At 45.1% G+C, this 15,845-nt stretch overlaps 12 non-coding genes across 12 annotated transcripts; all 12 read left to right on the forward strand.

Moving 5' to 3' along the window:
- Positions 1–881: 881 nt before the first annotated feature.
- Positions 882–1,072, forward strand: LOC141216190 (U2 spliceosomal RNA). The gene has a single exon (XR_012285231.1). It is a non-coding gene; the product is annotated as a U2 spliceosomal RNA (small nuclear RNA).
- A 1,105-nt stretch (positions 1,073–2,177) lies between these two features.
- Positions 2,178–2,368, forward strand: LOC141216191 (U2 spliceosomal RNA). The gene has a single exon (XR_012285232.1). It is a non-coding gene; the product is annotated as a U2 spliceosomal RNA (small nuclear RNA).
- Positions 2,369–3,489: 1,121 nt separating this feature from the next.
- Positions 3,490–3,680, forward strand: LOC141216384 (U2 spliceosomal RNA). The gene has a single exon (XR_012285419.1). It is a non-coding gene; the product is annotated as a U2 spliceosomal RNA (small nuclear RNA).
- Positions 3,681–4,800: 1,120 nt separating this feature from the next.
- LOC141216336 (U2 spliceosomal RNA) lies at positions 4,801–4,991 on the forward strand. Its single transcript, XR_012285372.1, has one exon. It is a non-coding gene; the product is annotated as a U2 spliceosomal RNA (small nuclear RNA).
- Positions 4,992–6,111: 1,120 nt separating this feature from the next.
- On the forward strand, positions 6,112–6,302 carry LOC141216192 (U2 spliceosomal RNA). Its single transcript, XR_012285233.1, has one exon. It is a non-coding gene; the product is annotated as a U2 spliceosomal RNA (small nuclear RNA).
- A 1,121-nt stretch (positions 6,303–7,423) lies between these two features.
- On the forward strand, positions 7,424–7,614 carry LOC141216193 (U2 spliceosomal RNA). The gene has a single exon (XR_012285234.1). It is a non-coding gene; the product is annotated as a U2 spliceosomal RNA (small nuclear RNA).
- Positions 7,615–8,735: 1,121 nt separating this feature from the next.
- LOC141216194 (U2 spliceosomal RNA) lies at positions 8,736–8,926 on the forward strand. Its single transcript, XR_012285235.1, has one exon. It is a non-coding gene; the product is annotated as a U2 spliceosomal RNA (small nuclear RNA).
- A 1,125-nt stretch (positions 8,927–10,051) lies between these two features.
- On the forward strand, positions 10,052–10,242 carry LOC141216195 (U2 spliceosomal RNA). Its single transcript, XR_012285236.1, has one exon. It is a non-coding gene; the product is annotated as a U2 spliceosomal RNA (small nuclear RNA).
- A 1,121-nt stretch (positions 10,243–11,363) lies between these two features.
- Positions 11,364–11,554, forward strand: LOC141216197 (U2 spliceosomal RNA). The gene has a single exon (XR_012285238.1). It is a non-coding gene; the product is annotated as a U2 spliceosomal RNA (small nuclear RNA).
- Positions 11,555–12,675: 1,121 nt separating this feature from the next.
- Positions 12,676–12,866, forward strand: LOC141216667 (U2 spliceosomal RNA). The gene has a single exon (XR_012285691.1). It is a non-coding gene; the product is annotated as a U2 spliceosomal RNA (small nuclear RNA).
- A 1,121-nt stretch (positions 12,867–13,987) lies between these two features.
- On the forward strand, positions 13,988–14,178 carry LOC141216198 (U2 spliceosomal RNA). The gene has a single exon (XR_012285239.1). It is a non-coding gene; the product is annotated as a U2 spliceosomal RNA (small nuclear RNA).
- A 1,121-nt stretch (positions 14,179–15,299) lies between these two features.
- Positions 15,300–15,490, forward strand: LOC141216199 (U2 spliceosomal RNA). The gene has a single exon (XR_012285240.1). It is a non-coding gene; the product is annotated as a U2 spliceosomal RNA (small nuclear RNA).
- The last annotated feature ends 355 nt before the right edge of the window (positions 15,491–15,845 follow it).

Raw genomic sequence — 15,845 nt, forward strand, 5'->3', positions numbered from 1 at the left:
TACTTCCTTTTGGATAAACAGACATATTACGCAAGCATTTTGGAGCTTTCACCTAAATAACTACAGGTGGTGAGATAAGCTGCACAATATAATTGACCTTTCAGTATATTGTTGCACACACACCATCTATTTAGCAAATGCCCTTGTTATCAACAGCAGCCTTTTAAACTCACCTGAGCTAACAGGTATGTGAGCTGGTTACTCTGCTGCGCTTAAAATTTCTTTTTTGGTTTGCTACAATGCCTTTTCTGAAACGTTGTCTCCCTCTGCTGGAACACTGACTTCTTTCATTTAATGCCTGCAGACTATAAAAGAGAAACCAACCCAAAAAGTTTGGTTGATTAGTCTGTGGCATTCTTTTAAACTGTTGCTTATGGCGGTCTCTGTGAGCTTCTCAGTGACATTCAGCCATCCAGGTATCCCGCCTGCAGTAGACGGAATGTGGCAATGGAACGCTGGCTGCGCGTGTCATAATAGGCTCTGAGCCTTTATATACCTGCGCACAGCAGCAGCCACCTTCAGTCTGCTGCTGGACAGCCAGCAGCAGCAGCAGCAGGAGAGGTAATTAATCAGCAACCCTCCTGCTAAGGGTAGACAGCTGCTCGTTCCACCCCCCCCCCCGCCTTAATTGGTTCTCCTCCCTTCCAACGGTGTTGAGGCGGGTGGGAACAGCCGGGGGTTGAGGGTACTGTGCTAAAAGAGGTGGAGTTATGCAGATCTAAAACGCGTGGATTGCAGCAGCAGCAAGCCGAAAAGTGCAGGCATGTGAGGGATCTAGAGGTTGACAGCATGTCTTCTTAACGGGAGTCCAGGTGGCCATCTCCACAAATGGACTTTTCAGAATCCTTGGGTGGCACCGTAGTCGGAAACCAATTCTGGTTATCGCTTCTCGGCCTTTTGGCTAAGATCAAGTGTAGTATCTGTTCTTATCAGTTTAATATCTGATACGTCCCCTATCTGGGGACCATATATTAAATGGATTTTTAGAACAGGGAGATGGAAAAAGAGCTTGCTCTGTCCACTCCACGCATTGACCTGGTATTGCAGTATCTCCAGGACCGGTGCACCCCTTCTTTAATGCAGTTTCTAAAATCAGAAAGAATTGAATTCAATGCTTTTTGTTCATTTTGCTTGTTTGTCGGATTTTGGGATGGACTCTTTGGCTTTGCTTTTCTTCTCCTCATTGGATTTTTCATGTTAAAAGTTGCAGAAGCCAGATGACAAGCTCATTTTGGTTCAACTTCAGCAACTGTGCATTGCATTGCCATGTAATGTAATGTAATGCAATGCTATCTATCTAGCTCTCCCTCTATACTTCCTTTTGGATAAACAGACATATTAGGCAAGCATTTTGGAGCTTTCACCTAAATAACTACAGGTGGTGAGATAAGCTGCACAATATAATTGACCTTTCAGTATATTGTTGCACACACACCATCTATTTAGCAAATGCCCTTGTTATCAACAGCAGCCTTTTAAACTCACCTGAGCTGGTTACTCTGCTGCGCTTAAAATTTCTTTTTTGGTTTGCTACAATGCCTTTTCTGAAACGTTGTCTCCCTCTGCTGGAACACTGACTTCTTTCATTTAATGCCTGCAGACTATAAAAGAGAAACCAACCCAAAAAGTTTGGTTGATTAGTCTGTGGCATTCTTTTAAACTGTTGCTTATGGCGGTCTCTGTGAGCTTCTCAGTGACATTCAGCCATCCAGGTATCCCGCCTGCAGTAGACGGAATGTGGCAATGGAACGCTGGCTGCGCGTGTCATAATAGGCTCTGAGCCTTTATATACCTGCGCACAGCAGCAGCCACCTTCAGTCTGCTGCTGGACAGCCAGCAGCAGCAGCAGCAGGAGAGGTAATTAATCAGCAACCCTCCTGCTAAGGGTAGACAGCTGCTCGTTCCACCCCCCCCCCCGCCTTAATTGGTTCTCCTCCCTTCCAACGGTGATGAGGCGGGTGGGAACAGCCGGGGGTTGAGGGTACTGTGCTAAAAGAGGTGGAGTTATGCAGATCTAAAACGCGTGGATTGCAGCAGCAGCAAGCCGAAAAGTGCAGGCATGTGAGGGATCTAGAGGTTGACAGCATGTCTTCTTAACGGGAGTCCAGGTGGCCATCTTCACAAATGAACTTTTCAGAATCCTTGGGTGGCACCGTAGTCGGAAACCAATTCTGGTTATCGCTTCTCGGCCTTTTGGCTAAGATCAAGTGTAGTATCTGTTCTTATCAGTTTAATATCTGATACGTCCCCTATCTGGGGACCATATATTAAATGGATTTTTAGAACAGGGAGATGGAAAAAGAGCTTGCTCTGTCCACTCCACGCATTGACCTGGTATTGCAGTATCTCCAGGACCGGTGCACCCCTTCTTTAATGCAGTTTCTAAAATCAGAAAGAATTGAATTCAATGCTTTTTGTTCATTTTGCTTGTTTGTCGGATTTTGGGATGGACTCTTTGGCTTTGCTTTTCTTCTCCTCATTGGATTTTTCATGTTAAAAGTTGCAGAAGCCAGATGACAAGCTCATTTTGGTTCAACTTCAGCAACTGTGCATTGCATTGCCATGTAATGTAATGTAATGCAATGCTATCTATCTAGCTCTCCCTCTATACTTCCTTTTGGATAAACAGACATATTAGGCAAGCATTTTGGAGCTTTCACCTAAATAACTACAGGTGGTGAGATAAGCTGCACAATATAATTGACCTTTCAGTATATTGTTGCACACACACCATCTATTTAGCAAATGCCCTTGTTATCAACAGCAGCCTTTTAAACTCACCTGAGCTAACAGGTATGTGAGCTGGTTACTCTGCTGCGCTTAAAATTTCTTTTTTGGTTTGCTACAATGCCTTTTCTGAAACGTTGTCTCCCTCTGCTGGAACACTGACTTCTTTCATTTAATGCCTGCAGACTATAAAAGAGAAACCAACCCAAAAAGTTTGGTTGATTAGTCTGTGGCATTCTTTTAAACTGTTGCTTATGGCGGTCTCTGTGAGCTTCTCAGTGACATTCAGCCATCCAGGTATCCCGCCTGCAGTAGACGGAATGTGGCAATGGAACGCTGGCTGCGCGTGTCATAATAGGCTCTGAGCCTTTATATACCTGCGCACAGCAGCAGCCACCTTCAGTCTGCTGCTGGACAGCCAGCAGCAGCAGCAGCAGGAGAGGTAATTGATCAGCAACCCTCCTGCTAAGGGTAGACAGCTGCTCGTTCCACCCCCCCCCCCGCCTTAATTGGTTCTCCTCCCGTCCAACGGTGTTGAGGCGGGTGGGAACAGCCGGGGGTTGAGGGTACTGTGCTAAAAGAGGTGGAGTTATGCAGATCTAAAACGCGTGGATTGCAGCAGCAGCAAGCCGAAAAGTGCAGGCATGTGAGGGATCTAGAGGTTGACAGCATGTCTTCTTAACGGGAGTCCAGGTGGCCATCTCCACAAATGGACTTTTCAGAATCCTTGGGTGGCACCGTAGTCGGAAACCAATTCTGGTTATCGCTTCTCGGCCTTTTGGCTAAGATCAAGTGTAGTATCTGTTCTTATCAGTTTAATATCTGATACGTCCCCTATCTGGGGACCATATATTAAATGGATTTTTAGAACAGGGAGATGGAAAAAGAGCTTGCTCTGTCCACTCCACGCATTGACCTGGTATTGCAGTATCTCCAGGACCGGTGCAGCCCTTCTTTAATGCAGTTTCTAAAATCAGAAAGAATTGAATTCAATGCTTTTTGTTCATTTTGCTTGTTTGTCGGATTTTGGGATGGACTCTTTGGCTTTGCTTTTCTTCTCCTCATTGGATTTTTCATGTTAAAAGTTGCAGAAGCCAGATGACAAGCTCATTTTGGTTCAACTTCAGCAACTGTGCATTGCATTGCCATGTAATGTAATGTAATGCAATGCTATCTATCTAGCTCTCCCTCTATACTTCCTTTTGGATAAACAGACATATTAGGCAAGCATTTTGGATCTTTCACCTAAATAACTACAGGTGGTGAGATAAGCTGCACAATATAATTGACCTTTCAGTATATTGTTGCACACACACCATCTATTTAGCAAATGCCCTTGTTATCAACAGCAGCCTTTTAAACTCACCTGAGCTAACAGGTATGTGAGCTGGTTACTCTGCTGCGCTTAAAATTTCTTTTTTGGTTTGCTACAATGCCTTTTCTGAAACGTTGTCTCCCTCTGCTGGAACACTGACTTCTTTCATTTAATGCCTGCAGACTATAAAAGAGAAACCAACCCAAAAAGTTTGGTTGATTAGTCTGTGGCATTCTTTTAAACTGTTGCTTATGGCGGTCTCTGTGAGCTTCTCAGTGACATTCAGCCATCCAGGTATCCCGCCTGCAGTAGACGGAATGTGGCAATGGAACGCTGGCTGCGCGTGTCATAATAGGCTCTGAGCCTTTATATACCTGCGCACAGCAGCAGCCACCTTCAGTCTGCTGCTGGACAGCCAGCAGCAGCAGCAGCAGGAGAGGTAATTAATCAGCAACCCTCCTGCTAAGGGTAGACAGCTGCTCGTTCCACCCCCCCCCCGCCTTAATTGGTTCTCCTCCCTTCCAACGGTGTTGAGGCGGGTGGGAACAGCCGGGGGTTGAGGGTACTGTGCTAAAAGAGGTGGAGTTATGCAGATCTAAAACGCGTGGATTGCAGCAGCAGCAAGCCGAAAAGTGCAGGCATGTGAGGGATCTAGAGGTTGACAGCATGTCTTCTTAACGGGAGTCCAGGTGGCCATCTCCACAAATGGACTTTTCAGAATCCTTGGGTGGCACCGTAGTCGGAAACCAATTCTGGTTATCGCTTCTCGGCCTTTTGGCTAAGATCAAGTGTAGTATCTGTTCTTATCAGTTTAATATCTGATAAGTCCCCTATCTGGGGACCATATATTAAATGGATTTTTAGAACAGGGAGATGGAAAAAGAGCTTGCTCTGTCCACTCCACGCATTGACCTGGTATTGCAGTATCTCCAGGACCGGTGCACCCCTTCTTTAATGCAGTTTCTAAAATCAGAAAGAATTGAATTCAATGCTTTTTGTTCATTTTGCTTGTTTGTCGGATTTTGGGATGGACTCTTTGGCTTTGCTTTTCTTCTCCTCATTGGATTTTTCATGTTAAAAGTTGCAGAAGCCAGATGACAAGCTCATTTTGGTTCAACTTCAGCAACTGTGCATTGCATTGCCATGTAATGTAATGTAATGCAATGCTATCTATCTAGCTCTCCCTCTATACTTCCTTTTGGATAAACAGACATATTAGGCAAGCATTTTGGAGCTTTCACCTAAATAACTACAGGTGGTGAGATAAGCTGCACAATATAATTGACCTTTCAGTATATTGTTGCACACACACCATCTATTTAGCAAATGCCCTTGTTATCAACAGCAGCCTTTTAAACTCACCTGAGCTAACAGGTATGTGAGCTGGTTACTCTGCTGCGCTTAAAATTTCTTTTTTGGTTTGCTACAATGCCTTTTCTGAAACGTTGTCTCCCTCTGCTGGAACACTGACTTCTTTCATTTAATGCCTGCAGACTATAAAAGAGAAACCAACCCAAAAAGTTTGGTTGATTAGTCTGTGGCATTCTTTTAAACTGTTGCTTATGGCGGTCTCTGTGAGCTTCTCAGTGACATTCAGCCATCCAGGTATCCCGCCTGCAGTAGACGGAATGTGGCAATGGAACGCTGGCTGCGCGTGTCATAATAGGCTCTGAGCCTTTATATACCTGCGCACAGCAGCAGCCACCTTCAGTCTGCTGCTGGACAGCCAGCAGCAGCAGCAGCAGGAGAGGTAATTAATCAGCAACCCTCCTGCTAAGGGTAGACAGCTGCTCGTTCCACCCCCCCCCCGCCTTAATTGGTTCTCCTCCCTTCCAACGGTGTTGAGGCGGGTGGGAACAGCCGGGGGTTGAGGGTACTGTGCTAAAAGAGGTGGAGTTATGCAGATCTAAAACGCGTGGATTGCAGCAGCAGCAAGCCGAAAAGTGCAGGCATGTGAGGGATCTAGAGGTTGACAGCATGTCTTCTTAACGGGAGTCCAGGTGGCCATCTCCACAAATGGACTTTTCAGAATCCTTGGGTGGCACCGTAGTCGGAAACCAATTCTGGTTATCGCTTCTCGGCCTTTTGGCTAAGATCAAGTGTAGTATCTGTTCTTATCAGTTTAATATCTGATACGTCCCCTATCTGGGGACCATATATTAAATGGATTTTTAGAACAGGGAGATGGAAAAAGAGCTTGCTCTGTCCACTCCACGCATTGACCTGGTATTGCAGTATCTCCAGGACCGGTGCACCCCTTCTTTAATGCAGTTTCTAAAATCAGAAAGAATTGAATTCAATGCTTTTTGTTCATTTTGCTTGTTTGTCGGATTTTGGGATGGACTCTTTGGCTTTGCTTTTCTTCTCCTCATTGGATTTTTCATGTTAAAAGTTGCAGAAGCCAGATGACAAGCTCATTTTGGTTCAACTTCAGCAACTGTGCATTGCATTGCCATGTAATGTAATGTAATGCAATGCTATCTATCTAGCTCTCCCTCTATACTTCCTTTTGGATAAACAGACATATTAGGCAAGCATTTTGGAGCTTTCACCTAAATAACTACAGGTGGTGAGATAAGCTGCACAATATAATTGACCTTTCAGTATATTGTTGCACACACACCATCTATTTAGCAAATGCCCTTGTTATCAACAGCAGCCTTTTAAACTCACCTGAGCTAACAGGTATGTGAGCTGGTTACTCTGCTGCGCTTAAAATTTCTTTTTTGGTTTGCTACAATGCCTTTTCTGAAACGTTGTCTCCCTCTGCTGGAACACTGACTTCTTTCATTTAATGCCTGCAGACTATAAAAGAGAAACCAACCCAAAAAGTTTGGTTGATTAGTCTGTGGCATTCTTTTAAACTGTTGCTTATGGCGGTCTCTGTGAGCTTCTCAGTGACATTCAGCCATCCAGGTATCCCGCCTGCAGTAGACGGAATGTGGCAATGGAACGCTGGCTGCGCGTGTCATAATAGGCTCTGAGCCTTTATATACCTGCGCACAGCAGCAGCCACCTTCAGTCTGCTGCTGGACAGCCAGCAGCAGCAGCAGCAGGAGATTTAATTAATCAGCAACCCTCCTGCTAAGGGTAGACAGCTGCTCGTTCCACCCCCCCCCCCGCCTTAATTGGTTCTACTCCCTTCCAACGGTGTTGAGGCGGGTGGGAACAGCCGGGGGTTGAGGGTACTGTGCTAAAAGAGGTGGAGTTATGCAGATCTAAAACGCGTGGATTGCAGCAGCAGCAAGCCGAAAAGTGCAGGCATGTGAGGGATCTAGAGGTTGACAGCATGTCTTCTTAACGGGAGTCCAGGTGGCCATCTCCACAAATGGACTTTTCAGAATCCTTGGGTGGCACCGTAGTCAGAAACCAATTCTGGTTATCGCTTCTCGGCCTTTTGGCTAAGATCAAGTGTAGTATCTGTTCTTATCAGTTTAATATCTGATACGTCCCCTATCTGGGGACCATATATTAAATGGATTTTTAGAACAGGGAGATGGAAAAAGAGCTTGCTCTGTCCACTCCACGCATTGACCTGGTATTGCAGTATCTCCAGGACCGGTGCACCCCTTCTTTAATGCAGTTTCTAAAATCAGAAAGAATTGAATTCAATGCTTTTTGTTCATTTTGCTTGTTTGTCGGATTTTGGGATGGACTCTTTGGCTTTGCTTTTCTTCTCCTCATTGGATTTTTCATGTTAAAAGTTGCAGAAGCCAGATGACAAGCTCATTTTGGTTCAACTTCAGCAACTGTGCATTGCATTGCCATGTAATGTAATGTAATGCAATGCTATCTATCTAGCTCTCCCTCTATACTTCCTTTTGGATAAACAGACATATTAGGCAAGCATTTTGGAGCTTTCACCTAAATAACTACAGGTGGTGAGATAAGCTGCACAATATAATTGACCTTTCAGTATATTGTTGCACACACACCATCTATTTAGCAAATGCCCTTGTTATCAACAGCAGCCTTTTAAACTCACCTGAGCTAACAGGTATGTGAGCTGGTTACTCTGCTGCGCTTAAAATTTCTTTTTTGGTTTGCTACAATGCCTTTTCTGAAACGTTGTCTCCCTCTGCTGGAACACTGACTTCTTTCATTTAATGCCTGCAGACTATAAAAGAGAAACCAACCCAAAAAGTTTGGTTGATTAGTCTGTGGCATTCTTTTAAACTGTTGCTTATGGCGGTCTCTGTGAGCTTCTCAGTGACATTCAGCCATCCAGGTATCCCGCCTGCAGTAGACGGAATGTGGCAATGGAACGCTGGCTGCGCGTGTCATAATAGGCTCTGAGCCTTTATATACCTGCGCACAGCAGCAGCCACCTTCAGTCTGCTGCTGGACAGCCAGCAGCAGCAGCAGCAGGAGAGGTAATTAATCAGCAACCCTCCTGCTAAGGGTAGACAGCTGCTCGTTCCACCCCCCCCCCCGCCTTAATTGGTTCTCCTCCCTTCCAACGGTGTTGAGGCGGGTGGGAACAGCCGGGGGTTGAGGGTACTGTGCTAAGAGAGGTGGAGTTATGCAGATCTAAAACGCGTGGATTGCAGCAGCAGCAAGCCGAAAAGTGCAGGCATGTGAGGGATCTTGAGGTTGACAGCATGTCTTCTTAACGGGAGTCCAGGTGGCCATCTCCACAAATGGACTTTTCAGAATCCTTGGGTGGCACCGTAGTCGGAAACCAATTCTGGTTATCGCTTCTCGGCCTTTTGGCTAAGATCAAGTGTAGTATCTGTTCTTATCAGTTTAATATCTGATACGTCCCCTATCTGGGGACCATATATTAAATGGATTTTTAGAACAGGGAGATGGAAAAAGAGCTTGCTCTGTCCACTCCACGCATTGACCTGGTATTGCAGTATCTCCAGGACCGGTGCACCCCTTCTTTAATGCAGTTTCTAAAATCAGAAAGAATTGAATTCAATGCTTTTTGTTCATTTTGCTTGTTTGTCGGATTTTGGGATGGACTCTTTGGCTTTGCTTTTCTTCTCCTCATTGGATTTTTCATGTTAAAAGTTGCAGAAGCCAGATGACAAGCTCATTTTGGTTCAACTTCAGCAACTGTGCATTGCATTGCCATGTAATGTAATGTAATGCAATGCTATCTATCTAGCTCTCCCTCTATACTTCCTTTTGGATAAACAGACATATTAGGCAAGCATTTTGGAGCTTTCACCTAAATGACTACAGGTGGTGAGATAAGCTGCACAATATAATTGACCTTTCAGTATATTGTTGCACACACACCATCTATTTAGCAAATGCCCTTGTTATCAACAGCAGCCTTTTAAACTCACCTGAGCTAACAGGTATGTGAGCTGGTTACTCTGCTGCGCTTAAAATTTCTTTTTTGGTTTGCTACAATGCCTTTTCTGAAACGTTGTCTCCCTCTGCTGGAACACTGAGTTCTTTCATTTAATGCCTGCAGACTATAAAAGAGAAACCAACCCAAAAAGTTTGGTTGATTAGTCTGTGGCATTCTTTTAAACTGTTGCTTATGGCGGTCTCTGTGAGCTTCTCAGTGACATTCAGCCATCCAGGTATCCCGCCTGCAGTAGACGGAATGTGGCAATGGAACGCTGGCTGCGCGTGTCATAATAGGCTCTGAGCCTTTATATACCTGCGCACAGCAGCAGCCACCTTCAGTCTGCTGCTGGACAGCCAGCAGCAGCAGCAGCAGGAGAGGTAATTAATCAGCAACCCTCCTGCTAAGGGTAGACAGCTGCTCGTTCCAACCCCCCCCCCCCCCGCCTTAATTGGTTCTCCTCCCTTCCAACGGTGTTGAGGCGGGTGGGAACAGCCGGGGGTTGAGGGTACTGTGCTAAAAGAGGTGGAGTTATGCAGATCTAAAACGCGTGGATTGCAGCAGCAGCAAGCCGAAAAGTGCAGGCATGTGAGGGATCTAGAGGTTGACAGCATGTCTTCTTAACGGGAGTCCAGGTGGCCATCTCCACAAATGGACTTTTCAGAATCCTTGGGTGGCACCGTAGTCGGAAACCAATTCTGGTTATCGCTTCTCGGCCTTTTGGCTAAGATCAAGTGTAGTATCTGTTCTTATCAGTTTAATATCTGATACGTCCCCTATCTGGGGACCATATATTAAATGGATTTTTAGAACAGGGAGATGGAAAAAGAGCTTGCTCTGTCCACTCCACGCATTGACCTGGTATTGCAGTATCTCCAGGACCGGTGCACCCCTTCTTTAATGCAGTTTCTAAAATCAGAAAGAATTGAATTCAATGCTTTTTGTTCATTTTGCTTGTTTGTCGGATTTTGGGATGGACTCTTTGGCTTTGCTTTTCTTCTCCTCATTGGATTTTTCATGTTAAAAGTTGCAGAAGCCAGATGACAAGCTCATTTTGGTTCAACTTCAGCAACTGTGCATTGCATTGCCATGTAATGTAATGTAATGCAATGCTATCTATCTAGCTCTCCCTCTATACTTCCTTTTGGATAAACAGACATATTAGGCAAGCATTTTGGAGCTTTCACCTAAATAACTACAGGTGGTGAGATAAGCTGCACAATATAATTGACCTTTCAGTATATTGTTGCACACACACCATCTATTTAGCAAATGCCCTTGTTATCAACAGCAGCCTTTTAAACTCACCTGAGCTAACAGGTATGTGAGCTGGTTACTCTGCTGCGCTTAAAATTTCTTTTTTGGTTTGCTACAATGCCTTTTCTGAAACGTTGTCTCCCTCTGCTGGAACACTGACTTCTTTCATTTAATGCCTGCAGACTATAAAAGAGAAACCAACCCAAAAAGTTTGGTTGATTAGTCTGTGGCATTCTTTTAAACTGTTGCTTATGGCGGTCTCTGTGAGCTTCTCAGTGACATTCAGCCATCCAGGTATCCCGCCTGCAGTAGACGGAATGTGGCAATGGAACGCTGGCTGCGCGTGTCATAATAGGCTCTGAGCCTTTATATACCTGCGCACAGCAGCAGCCACCTTCAGTCTGCTGCTGGACAGCCAGCAGCAGCAGCAGCAGGAGAGGTAATTAATCAGCAACCCTCCTGCTAAGGGTAGACAGCTGCTCGTTCCACCCCCCCCCCCGCCTTAATTGGTTCTCCTCCCTTCCAACGGTGTTGAGGCGGGTGGGAACAGCCGGGGGTTGAGGGTACTGTGCTAAAAGAGGTGGAGTTATGCAGATCTAAAACGCGTGGATTGCAGCAGCAGCAAGCCGAAAAGTGCAGGCATGTGAGGGATCTAGAGGTTGACAGCATGTCTTCTTAACGGGAGTCCAGGTGGCCATCTCCACAAATGGACTTTTCAGAATCCTTGGGTGGCACCGTAGTCGGAAACCAATTCTGGTTATCGCTTCTCGGCCTTTTGGCTAAGATCAAGTGTAGTATCTGTTCTTATCAGTTTAATATCTGATACGTCCCCTATCTGGGGACCATATATTAAATGGATTTTTAGAACAGGGAGATGGAAAAAGAGCTTGCTCTGTCCACTCCACGCATTGACCTGGTATTGCAGTATCTCCAGGACCGGTGCACCCCTTCTTTAATGCAGTATCTAAAATCAGAAAGAATTGAATTCAATGCTTTTTGTTCATTTTGCTTGTTTGTCGGATTTTGGGATGGACTCTTTGGCTTTGCTTTTCTTCTCCTCATTGGATTTTTCATGTTAAAAGTTGCAGAAGCCAGATGACAAGCTCATTTTGGTTCAACTTCAGCAACTGTGCATTGCATTGCCATGTAATGTAATGTAATGCAATGCTATCTATCTAGCTCTCCCTCTATACTTCCTTTTGGATAAACAGACATATTAGGCAAGCATTTTGGAGCTTTCACCTAAATAACTACAGGTGGTGAGATAAGCTGCACAATATAATTGACCTTTCAGTATATTGTTGCACACACACCATCTATTTAGCAAATGCCCTTGTTATCAACAGCAGCCTTTTAAACTCACCTGAGCTAACAGGTATGTGAGCTGGTTACTCTGCTGCGCTTAAAATTTCTTTTTTGGTTTGCTACAATGCCTTTTCTGAAACGTTGTCTCCCTCTGCTGGAACACTGACTTCTTTCATTTAATGCCTGCAGACTATAAAAGAGAAACCAACCCAAAAAGTTTGGTTGATTAGTCTGTGGCATTCTTTTAAACTGTTGCTTATGGCGGTCTCTGTGAGCTTCTCAGTGACATTCAGCCATCCAGGTATCCCGCCTGCAGTAGACGGAATGTGGCAATGGAACGCTGGCTGCGCGTGTCATAATAGGCTCTGAGCCTTTATATACCTGCGCACAGCAGCAGCCACCTTCAGTCTGCTGCTGGACAGCCAGCAGCAGCAGCAGCAGGAGAGGTAATTAATCAGCAACCCTCCTGCTAAGGGTAGACAGCTGCTCGTTCCACCCCCCCCCCCGCCTTAATTGGTTCTCCTCCCTTCCAACGGTGTTGAGGCGGGTGGGAACAGCCGAGGGTTGAGGGTACTGTGCTAAAAGAGGTGTAGTTATGCAGATCTAAAACGCGTGGATTGCAGCAGCAGCAAGCCGAAAAGTGCAGGCATGTGAGGGATCTAGAGGTTGACAGCATGTCTTCTTAACGGGAGTCCAGGTGGCCATCTCCACAAATGGACTTTTCAGAATCCTTGGGTGGCACCGTAGTCGGAAACCAATTCTGGTTATCGCTTCTCGGCCTTTTGGCTAAGATCAAGTGTAGTATCTGTTCTTATCAGTTTAATATCTGATACGTCCCCTATCTGGGGACCATATATTAAATGGATTTTTAGAACAGGGAGATGGAAAAAGAGCTTGCTCTGTCCACTCCACGCATTGACCTGGTATTGCAGTATCTCCATTACCGGTGCACCCCTTCTTTAATGCAGTTTCTAAAATCAGAAAGAATTGAATTCAATGCTTTTTGTTCATTTTGCTTGTTTGTCGGATTTTGGGATGGACTCTTTGGCTTTGCTTTTCTTCTCCTCATTGGATTTTTCATGTTAAAAGTTGCAGAAGCCAGATGACAAGCTCATTTTGGTTCAACTTCAGCAACTGTGCATTGCATTGCCATGTAATGTAATGTAATGCAATGCTATCTATCTAGCTCTCCCTCTATACTTCCTTTTGGATAAACAGACATATTAGGCAAGCATTTTGGAGCTTTCACCTAAATAACTACAGGTGGTGAGATAAGCTGCACAATATAATTGACCTTTCAGTATATTGTTGCACACACAACATCTATTTAGCAAATGCCCTTGTTATCAACAGCAGCCTTTTAAACTCACCTGAGCTAACAGGTATGTGAGCTGGTTACTCTGCTGCGCTTAAAATTTCTTTTTTGGTTTGCTACAATGCCTTTTCTGAAACGTTGTCTCCCTCTGCTGGAACACTGACTTCTTTCATTTAATGCCTGCAGACTATAAAAGAGAAACCAACCCAAAAAGTTTGGTTGATTAGTCTGTGGCATTCTTTTAAACTGTTGCTTATGGCGGTCTCTGTGAGCTTCTCAGTGACATTCAGCCATCCAGGCATCCCGCCTGCAGTAGACGGAATGTGGCAATGGAACGCTGGCTGCGCGTGTCATAATAGGCTCTGAGCCTTTATATACCTGCGCACAGCAGCAGCCACCTTCAGTCTGCTGCTGGACAGCCAGCAGCAGCAGCAGCAGGAGAGGTAATTAATCAGCAACCCTCCTGCTAAGGGTAGACAGCTGCTCGTTCCACCCCCCCCCCCGCCTTAATTGGTTCTCCTCCCTTCCAACGGTGTTGAGGCGGGTGGGAACAGCCGGGGGTTGAGGGTACTGTGCTAAAAGAGGTGGAGTTATGCAGATCTAAAACGCGTGGATTGCAGCAGCAGCAAGCCGAAAAGTGCAGGCATGTGAGGGATCTAGAGGTTGACAGCATGTCTTCTTAACGGGAGTCCAGGTGGCCATCTCCACAAATGGACTTTTCAGAATCCTTGGGTGGCACCGTAGTCGGAAACCAATTCTGGTTATCGCTTCTCGGCCTTTTGGCTAAGATCAAGTGTAGTATCTGTTCTTATCAGTTTAATATCTGATACGTCCCCTATCTGGGGACCATATATTAAATGGATTTTTAGAACAGGGAGATGGAAAAAGAGCTTGCTCTGTCCACTCCACGCATTGACCTGGTATTGCAGTATCTCCAGGACCGGTGCACCCCTTCTTTAATGCAGTTTCTAAAATCAGAAAGAATTGAATTCAATGCTTTTTGTTCATTTTGCTTGTTTGTCGGATTTTGGGATGGACTCTTTGGCTTTGCTTTTCTTCTCCTCATTGGATTTTTCATGTTAAAAGTTGCAGAAGCCAGATGACAAGCTCATTTTGGTTCAACTTCAGCAACTGTGCATTGCATTGCCATGTAATGTAATGTAATGCAATGCTATCTATCTAGCTCTCCCTCTATACTTCCTTTTGGATAAACAGACATATTAGGCAAGCATTTTGGAGCTTTCACCTAAATAACTACAGGTGGTGAGATAAGCTGCACAATATAATTGACCTTTCAGTATATTGTTGCACACACACCATCTATTTAGCAAATGCCCTTGTTATCAACAGCAGCCTTTTAAACTCACCTGAGCTAACAGGTATGTGAGCTGGTTACTCTGCTGCGCTTAAAATTTCTTTTTTGGTTTGCTACAATGCCTTTTCTGAAACGTTGTCTCCCTCTGCTGGAACACTGACTTCTTTCATTTAATGCCTGCAGACTATAAAGGAGAAACCAACCCAAAAAGTTTGGTTGATTAGTCTGTGGCATTCTTTTAAACTGTTGCTTATGGCGGTCTCTGTGAGCTTCTCAGTGACATTCAGCCATCCAGGTATCCCGCCTGCAGTAGACGGAATGTGGCAATGGAACGCTGGCTGCGCGTGTCATAATAGGCTCTGAGCCTTTATATACCTGCGCACAGCAGCAGCCACCTTAAGTCTGCTGCTGGACAGCCAGCAGCAGCAGCAGCAGGAGAGGTAATTAATCAGCAACCCTCCTGCTAAGGGTAGACAGCTGTTCGTTCCACCCCCCCCCCCGCCTTAATTGGTTCTCCTCCCTTCCAACGGTGTTGAGGCGGGTGGGAACAGCCGGGGGTTGAGGGTACTGTGCTAAAAGAGGTGGAGTTATGCAGATCTAAAACGCGTGGATTGCAGCAGCAGCAAGCCGAAAAGTGCAGGCATGTGAGGGATCTAGAGGTTGACAGCATGTCTTCTTAACGGGAGTCCAGGTGGCCATCTCCACAAATGGACTTTTCAGAATCCTTGGGTGGCACCGTAGTCGGAAACCAATTCTGGTTATCGCTTCTCGGCCTTTTGGCTAAGATCAAGTGTAGTATCTGTTCTTATCAGTTTAATATCTGATACGTCCCCTATCTGGGGACCATATATTAAATGGATTTTTAGAACAGGGAGATGGAAAAAGAGCTTGCTCTGTCCACTCCACGCATTGACCTGGTATTGCAGTATCTCCAGGACCGGTGCACCCCTTCTTTAATGCAGTTTCTAAAATCAGAAAGAATTGAATTCAATGCTTTTTGTTCATTTTGCTTGTTTGTCGGATTTTGGGATGGACTCTTTGGCTTTGCTTTTCTTCTCCTCATTGGATTTTTCATGTTAAAAGTTGCAGAAGCCAGATGACAAGCTCATTTTGGTTCAACTTCAGCAACTGTGCATTGCATTGCCATGTAATGTAATGTAATGCAATGCTATCTATCTAGCTCTCCCTCTATACTTCCTTTTGGATAAACAGACATATTAGGCAAGCATTTTGGAGCTTTCACCTAAATAACTACAGGTGGTGAGATAAGCTGCACAATATAATTGACCTTTCAGTATATTGTTGC

This window comes from Phyllobates terribilis, unplaced genomic scaffold (assembly GCF_046119375.1).
Source record: "Phyllobates terribilis strain yellow unplaced genomic scaffold, ASM4611937v1 Scaffold_236__1_contigs__length_3049075, whole genome shotgun sequence".
NCBI classification, from domain to species: domain Eukaryota; kingdom Metazoa; phylum Chordata; class Amphibia; order Anura; family Dendrobatidae; genus Phyllobates; species Phyllobates terribilis.